Source organism: Suricata suricatta, chromosome 17 (assembly GCF_006229205.1).
Source record: "Suricata suricatta isolate VVHF042 chromosome 17, meerkat_22Aug2017_6uvM2_HiC, whole genome shotgun sequence".
Lineage (NCBI taxonomy): Eukaryota > Metazoa > Chordata > Mammalia > Carnivora > Herpestidae > Suricata > Suricata suricatta.
The window spans coordinates 54610981-54617204 of record NC_043716.1 but is presented as its reverse complement, the minus strand read 5'-3'; the positions used below and the strand labels follow the sequence as shown (position 1 = coordinate 54617204).

At 62.5% G+C, this 6224-nt stretch overlaps 1 protein-coding gene across 6 annotated transcripts in view; it reads right to left on the bottom strand.

Moving 5' to 3' along the window:
- The window catches only part of SEPTIN9 (septin 9), a 136371-nt gene that overhangs the window by 22172 nt on the left and 107975 nt on the right, over positions 1 to 6224 (bottom strand). The window contains exon 1 of one of the 6 annotated variants that reach the window (XM_029927750.1): positions 723 to 844. The exons of the other annotated variants lie outside the window; for them this stretch is intronic. The gene's annotated coding sequence lies outside the window, so the exon portion shown is untranslated. Of the gene's footprint in view, positions 1 to 722; positions 845 to 6224 lie in introns of those variants that run through there. 6 annotated transcript variants of the gene reach the window in all.

Here is a 6224-nt window from a genome sequence, read left to right as displayed (position 1 = left end):
CGGGAGATGTGCACAGGGACGGCCCCTCCCCCACCGCCGGCCTGGGCCGCAGGCGCACCCCCGACTGGCAAGTCCTGGGGAGAAGTGAAGACACAGTCCGCACCAGGACTCGGCACGAGGTTCACGGCTGCACGACTCCCACAGTCAAGCCCAGAAGCAGCCCTGCAGCCCGGCTGCTGAGGAGCAGTCCAGGAGCACAGGACAGCCACCCACACGGAACACTATTCAGCCACGAAAAGGAACGAAGCGCTGACCCCTGCTACCCTGTGGACCTCGAAGCTGTCACAATTAAGTGAGAAAAGCCAGACCTGTTCTCCGATTCCACACACACAGAACACCCAAGGCCGGCAGACGCACGGGGCACAAGGCAGCTTAGTGGTGCCGGGGGCAGGGAGCTGTTACTGGGAACGGGTCTCTTCCGAGATGACGAGAACGTTCTGGAATTAGTGGTGGTGACGGGGTGACTTTGGGAACGCACCACCGCTGAACTGTACACTGGAGACCACTGGGCCGTGCGGCGGGTATGCAGGGCTCCGCAAAGCTACTAACAGCGACATGAGGTGACCAGCTCCCCAACAAACAAGAGTGGGGGCTGTGTCCTCGTCCACGGCCGGCGCTCAGCGCCGACCCGACATCCCGCCCCCGGTGCCCCCCAGAGCGCAGCCCCGTGAGTGGGGGACCCTGCGACGCCCTCCGTGCCCTCCCTGCCCATCAGGACTCACCGTTAAGACAGAAGGAAGCCCCAAAACCTCGACCGGAAGGGAGGGGAGGGTGGGAGAGAAACGCAGCCAATGAGACGGTCTCTGGGCAGGAGGGACGAGGAAATGCCACTCGGCACTCCCCTCGCGGATGCGGGGACACCTGCGACCCCTTACACGTACCGGAAGGGTGTGAGGTGGCAGCAGGCCCCAGGCCCCCTGCGCACACGCACATGCGCGCACACACATACACACACGCACACACAGGCACGCACCGGGCAGGTGCTCAGTCTTCTGCGCAGGCCCAGCCAGCCCAGCGGAAACGACCGCAGGAGCCAACAGCTGCCTGGAGCGGGCGCCGGAAGTCCTGGGCCACCCTGGCAGGACCCACCCCAAGTCTGTTAGAGGCCCGAGGCTCCCCCTCCCTCCCCCATCCCGACTGCAAGGACGCTGCCGGATGAGGCTCCGTGGACACAAGTCACGGAGAGAATTCACCGAAGCCCCACTTCCACGTGATGCCAAAGGCCCCAGAGACGGAGAGGGGGCTCTGGGGGCTCCAGGTTTAATGATAACTTTCACACTTGAGTCTCAAGTGCCCCGTGGAGTTTGTTTGCTCTTTACACCCAGCTGTCCCTGGAGAGCCCCACGGGAGGGCGGCACACGCAAGGGGCTGTCCTCACCCCAACCCGCCCCCAACAAACGGGGGGGGCCCTCAGAGAACCGGCCTCCCATCCCCAACTCATATGTCTCCCCACGACCTGGGAACCAGCAGCAGACAGGTGCAGACAGAGGCCGCTGGCTCATCCTCCCACGGGCCCGCGGTGGGCCCCACCCCAGATGCGCCCCAGGGGACGCGAGCAGACCAGGCCTGGGTTTCAGGCCCAGAAGGATCTCGGCACCTTCCTGTTGAACTGGGGGAACGTATAAGGAAGTAATGAAAACAGAGGTGGCTCTTGGCACACAGGGGAGCCCGACCACTGTGAGCCCTGGAGGAGGCTGGGGAGACGGCCAAGACCTTTGAAAGGATGGCCAAGGTCAGCTGAGGAACTCTGTGCCAGAGGAGCAGGAAGCAGGAAGCAGGCACCGGCCTGAGCAGTACTGTGTGGAGGGTGTAGTCGGGAGGCTAGAGCTTGGAGGCTGCCTCCTTCATCTGTCCTTCTGGACAAGGGGGCACCACGCCCCTCCCAGCCCCTCCCCTGCCTCACGCCCACCACAAGCCCCGCCCCCACAGGTTACATCCACTGTCCCCTGGGGTCCTGCTCCTCCTGCAGCTGCAGCCCCTGAGCTGCTCTCCTCTGTGTCTCCACTGAAATTCCAGAGGGAACATCTCAATATTCCCCGGCCCAGAAGGCTTTGCTGAGTTCCAACTGCTAAGGAGCTGCTCCCTGGGACCGCCCACAGGCCCTAGGACATCTTCCTGGGGCACCTTATCTTAGAGCTGGTGCATTCTTTTCTTATTTTTTTTCATGTTTACTTATTTTTGAGAGAGAGAACACAGCGGGGAGGGGCAGAGAGAAAGAGGGAGAGAGAAAATCCCAAGCTGTCAGCGTGGAGCCCGATGTGGGACTTGATCTCATGACTTGAGCCAAAATCAAGAGTCACACCCTGAACTGACAAGCTGGTCACTTAACTGGAATGGAAGGTTCTGGAAGGCCTGCCTCGTGGGTTCCTCTGCCCTGCTCAGCCCAGGGCTGCCCCGAGGTCAGAACTCGCGGAGACGGCAGGCGAGGGTAAGGTGCACTCGGCGCCTCCCGGTCCAAGTTCTGTGACACGCGGTGTCTGTTTTACCCCCGTGCAGACCCGACGGAGCGATAACAGCTCTCACACCTTCTGGACACCGGGCCGCGCGGCTCAGAGGGGACGACGCACATGGGCAAGGCCACAGGGTCGCCGACAGGTGCGCAGAGGGCACTCGGCCCTACGTGTGAAACTGCCTCCCGGCAACGTCCTTCCCCAGGTGCGTTCTGGGGAGCCGGCAGCCCGCCCAGGGAGCAAGCAGGTGTGGGGGGCGGTCAGGAGCCTCAGGAAAGGCTGACTCGGTCCTTAGGTGGCCGGTCGATGCCATGTTAACAGAGGTGGGGCTGGTCCCTGGGCCTAGGTCTTGCCAAAGACAGGGGTCTTCCGGCCACCCCACGCCTGGCCTCCCCTCCCCCAGCCCAGAGCCCCCCAACCTCCTGGCCCCCACCTGGCATCACCGCCTCCGTCCCTGGGAGCCTCACCAGGCGCTGCGTTCTCTTGGATCGGAGTGCCCCCCACATCCTGCCTCGCAAGGCCCTCAGCCCGCTGGGGCCCCAAGAGGGGACTGGGAGGGGCTCACTCTAAACCTGAGTGGGGGACACTTGGGAAGGGGGTGTCCCAGATCCAATGCTGCCAATGTGGACGCAGCGGACCAGTCACTGAACCCGCGGGGCCGGCAACCTGCTTCACGGGCCTTTACCCAGACCTGCCTCGGAGACGGGAAGACATCAGAAGAGGACAGAACGGACTTCTGCCCTGAACCTGAACATTCCAGGCGTGCGGGAAGACCAGCAGGAAGGAAGGTGCCAGAACAACGCTCGCCGGGTGCTATTTGGGAGCACAGAGGAGGAGGCATGACGCTGCCCCTCGGCGGGCCGGGTGGGCTCTGGGCAGGGCATGCGGAGTGATGTAGGCCAGACAGGCCTTGGGGGGAGACGGCCTGGAGCAGGGGTGGCTCAAGGAATCAGCTTAAAACTCATTTATTCTGCGGGCACCTGGGGGGCTCCGCCAGTTAGTTGTCTGACTTCGGCTCAGGTCATGATCTCACAATCTCACGGTTCATGAGTTCAAGCCCGTGTTGGGCTCTGTGCTGACAGCTCAGAGCCTGGAACCTGCTTTGGATTCTGTGTCTCCCTCTCTCTCTGTGCTTCCCCTGCTCGCACTCTGTCTCTCTAAAAATAATTTTTTTTAAATCTCATTTATTCTGTAATAAATAAACCTAATAAGCAACCTTACGTATTCCCTAGAGAGAAACGTTCTCACCCACCTGAACACTTCGGGGATGACTTAGTACTTCACAGGTCTGCCTCAGTTTCCACCTGTCATGTAGGAAATGAGGCGGCCCCCTCACCTCCACACACTCCCCAAGAGGAAGACTGAGGGCTCGGGACACCAGCCCAGAGTCAACCGTGGTCAGCAGGACGGCACCTATCGGAGGGCCCGGCCCCAGCAGGCTGGCGGCAACGCCTCGGGATCCTGTCCTTGGTCCCCTACATCCCCGGAACCCGGGCACAGAGTGGGGCCGGGGTCATCTGGCCCAGCCCCCCGTGCCGGGAGATCAGATCCCGAAGAAAAGAAACACTCCGAGGAGAACAGGACAGAAGAACCAAGGGCTGTTCTCACACGGCTCCCTGGAGCTGGCTGTCCAGACACCAGAGTATTTGGACAAAAGACGAAAGGCTGCAGCCACACCTGCTGAACGTGCGTCCACTCAAGCGTGAACTCCCGGGACGTCCAGGGCCCCGGAGACAGAGATCAGTAGGACACACTCTCTACACAAGTCCACGGTCTAGGGAGAGACAAACAGGACACAAACGTCCCCATCCGGTGTGGGGGGCCCTCCACGCAGGAGGGTGAATTCGCCGTCCTGCTCTGGGCTGGGAACATCTTATCTGCAGTCCCAATGTCACAAAGGCCTGGTGACAGGCACCTAGAACCTGGCCTGGGAGATGAGGTAAGAGAGAAATATCTGGGAGGTAGGAGGGAGGTCGGTGCACGTTCCGCTGGGGACACCAGCAAGGACACTCCGGTGCTTGTCCGGATGCCTGGGCACTCGGTGCCTGGCACTCGCAGGGCAGGGCAGGGGCTGACAGGCCTCTGGGGACACAGATCCCAGAAGCGGAGGCTGCAAGCCACGTGCTAGGGAGATGGATGCCTGGAGCTCTCCTTCCCAAGGCCAAGCGGGGCTCAGTGCCGGCAACTCAACCCCAACCTGGAGCTGGGGTTCCAAACGCCGCCTTGGGTGCCCAGGACCCAACATCTCACGGAGGGCGCCCCTCCACCCCAGCTCCAGGAGAGGCACAGGAAATCTGGGGGTGCTCCTGCCACAATCCAGCTAAACCAAAATGCTTAACCATCACCTTTCCGTTGGAACAGCCAGGAAGAGGGGGGCGAGCTGGCGGGTTCTCCACCTCTCAGACCCTGCGCGCCAAGCTGCAGCCCCCAAACCAAGGCCAGGCCCTCCTCCTGGAAACCAGCTTCTGAGGGCCGAGCATGACCTCTGCTCTTACGGTGGGGACGGCTGGCCCTGAGGGCAAGTCCAGGGGCAGCTCAGGGCCCCGCACAGGTAGAACTCGGAACTCCTGGGCCTAGAGGCCAGGCCCTTCCCGGCAGTGACAACAGAAAGAGGGGAGGGGGCATCTGGACCCCACGCACCCACCCCAGCCCAGGGACGAGCCTCGGCGGGCAGGCTGGAGGGCCGGCCTGTAATTAGCTCGGGCCTCAGCTGACTTCCCAGCCCGCCACCCTGGGGAGCGGTCCTGGGGCGGCCTCGTCAGGCTCCCCTGAGCGCCTGAGACAGGTCCCCACCTGTCCAAGGAACCAGGATGGCGCTCAATAAACAAATCAAAGCCTGCTGCTGGAAGGCAGGAGTCTGGGAATGGAGTCTTGGCCAGGGGCTGTGATTTCCGCTGGAAGCATCTTCCCCTGGAGTCGGCAGCAGCTGCAATCTCCGAGACCACCAGGCCTGAAATAAAGTCATCCCCCCGGTGCGCTTGGCCACTGAGAGCAGGAGGGAGCCTGGGGAGAGCTGGCCAGAGATTTAAGTGTGCGGGGGGCGTCGGAGAACGGAAGCTCAGCCAGCCAAGGGCTTCCTCGACCTTTGACAGCACAGGAAGCAGGGCCAGAGGCTGGTGGGGGTGCTTTCTTAAGGATGGGGTCTTCCCTTCATGACTGCCCCCAGGGAATGTGGCTTGTCCTATCTCACAAGGAAGGCTCAGGCCCTGACACAACAGGAAGTGGGGAGAGTCTGTGGCTGGGGAAGAGGGGAGGGGGTGGTGGGAGGGCAGTCAGCCCAGAGATCCTGGTTGCCCTAAGGGGTACAGGCTCCTGGGATGAACCCTGTCCTCGGGGCTTGGGGCAGCAGACTAGGCACTTGGGCAATGACCCCTGGCCCCAGCCTGGGCTGTCTTTGGCGTGGCTGGGTGGGGCCCGTGGCTGCCCCTCCCCATGTCTTGGAGGGCCCAGTGCCCTACAGAGTAGCCCCCCCCACCCCAGCCAGCCGTGCTAGCCACCATCGCCAACACGGTGCCAGCCACACAGAGCAGGTTGGCAGAAATGCAGGCACACAGTAGTGACGCAGGTGCCCCAGCACGGGAATCATGGGGGGCGGGGGGGCAGTGGGGATGCCTGGAGGGGTCGGGGACCATGCAGGTCCCCGGACACAGATGTTAAAAGGGGTCAGCCACAGAAGAGGCCTCCCTCCGTAGTCTCCCTGAGCCCAACGGAGACCCAAAGGGACAGAAGCAAGAATCCCACCTGTGCAATGAGGTCCCAACACAGACCCCGGCC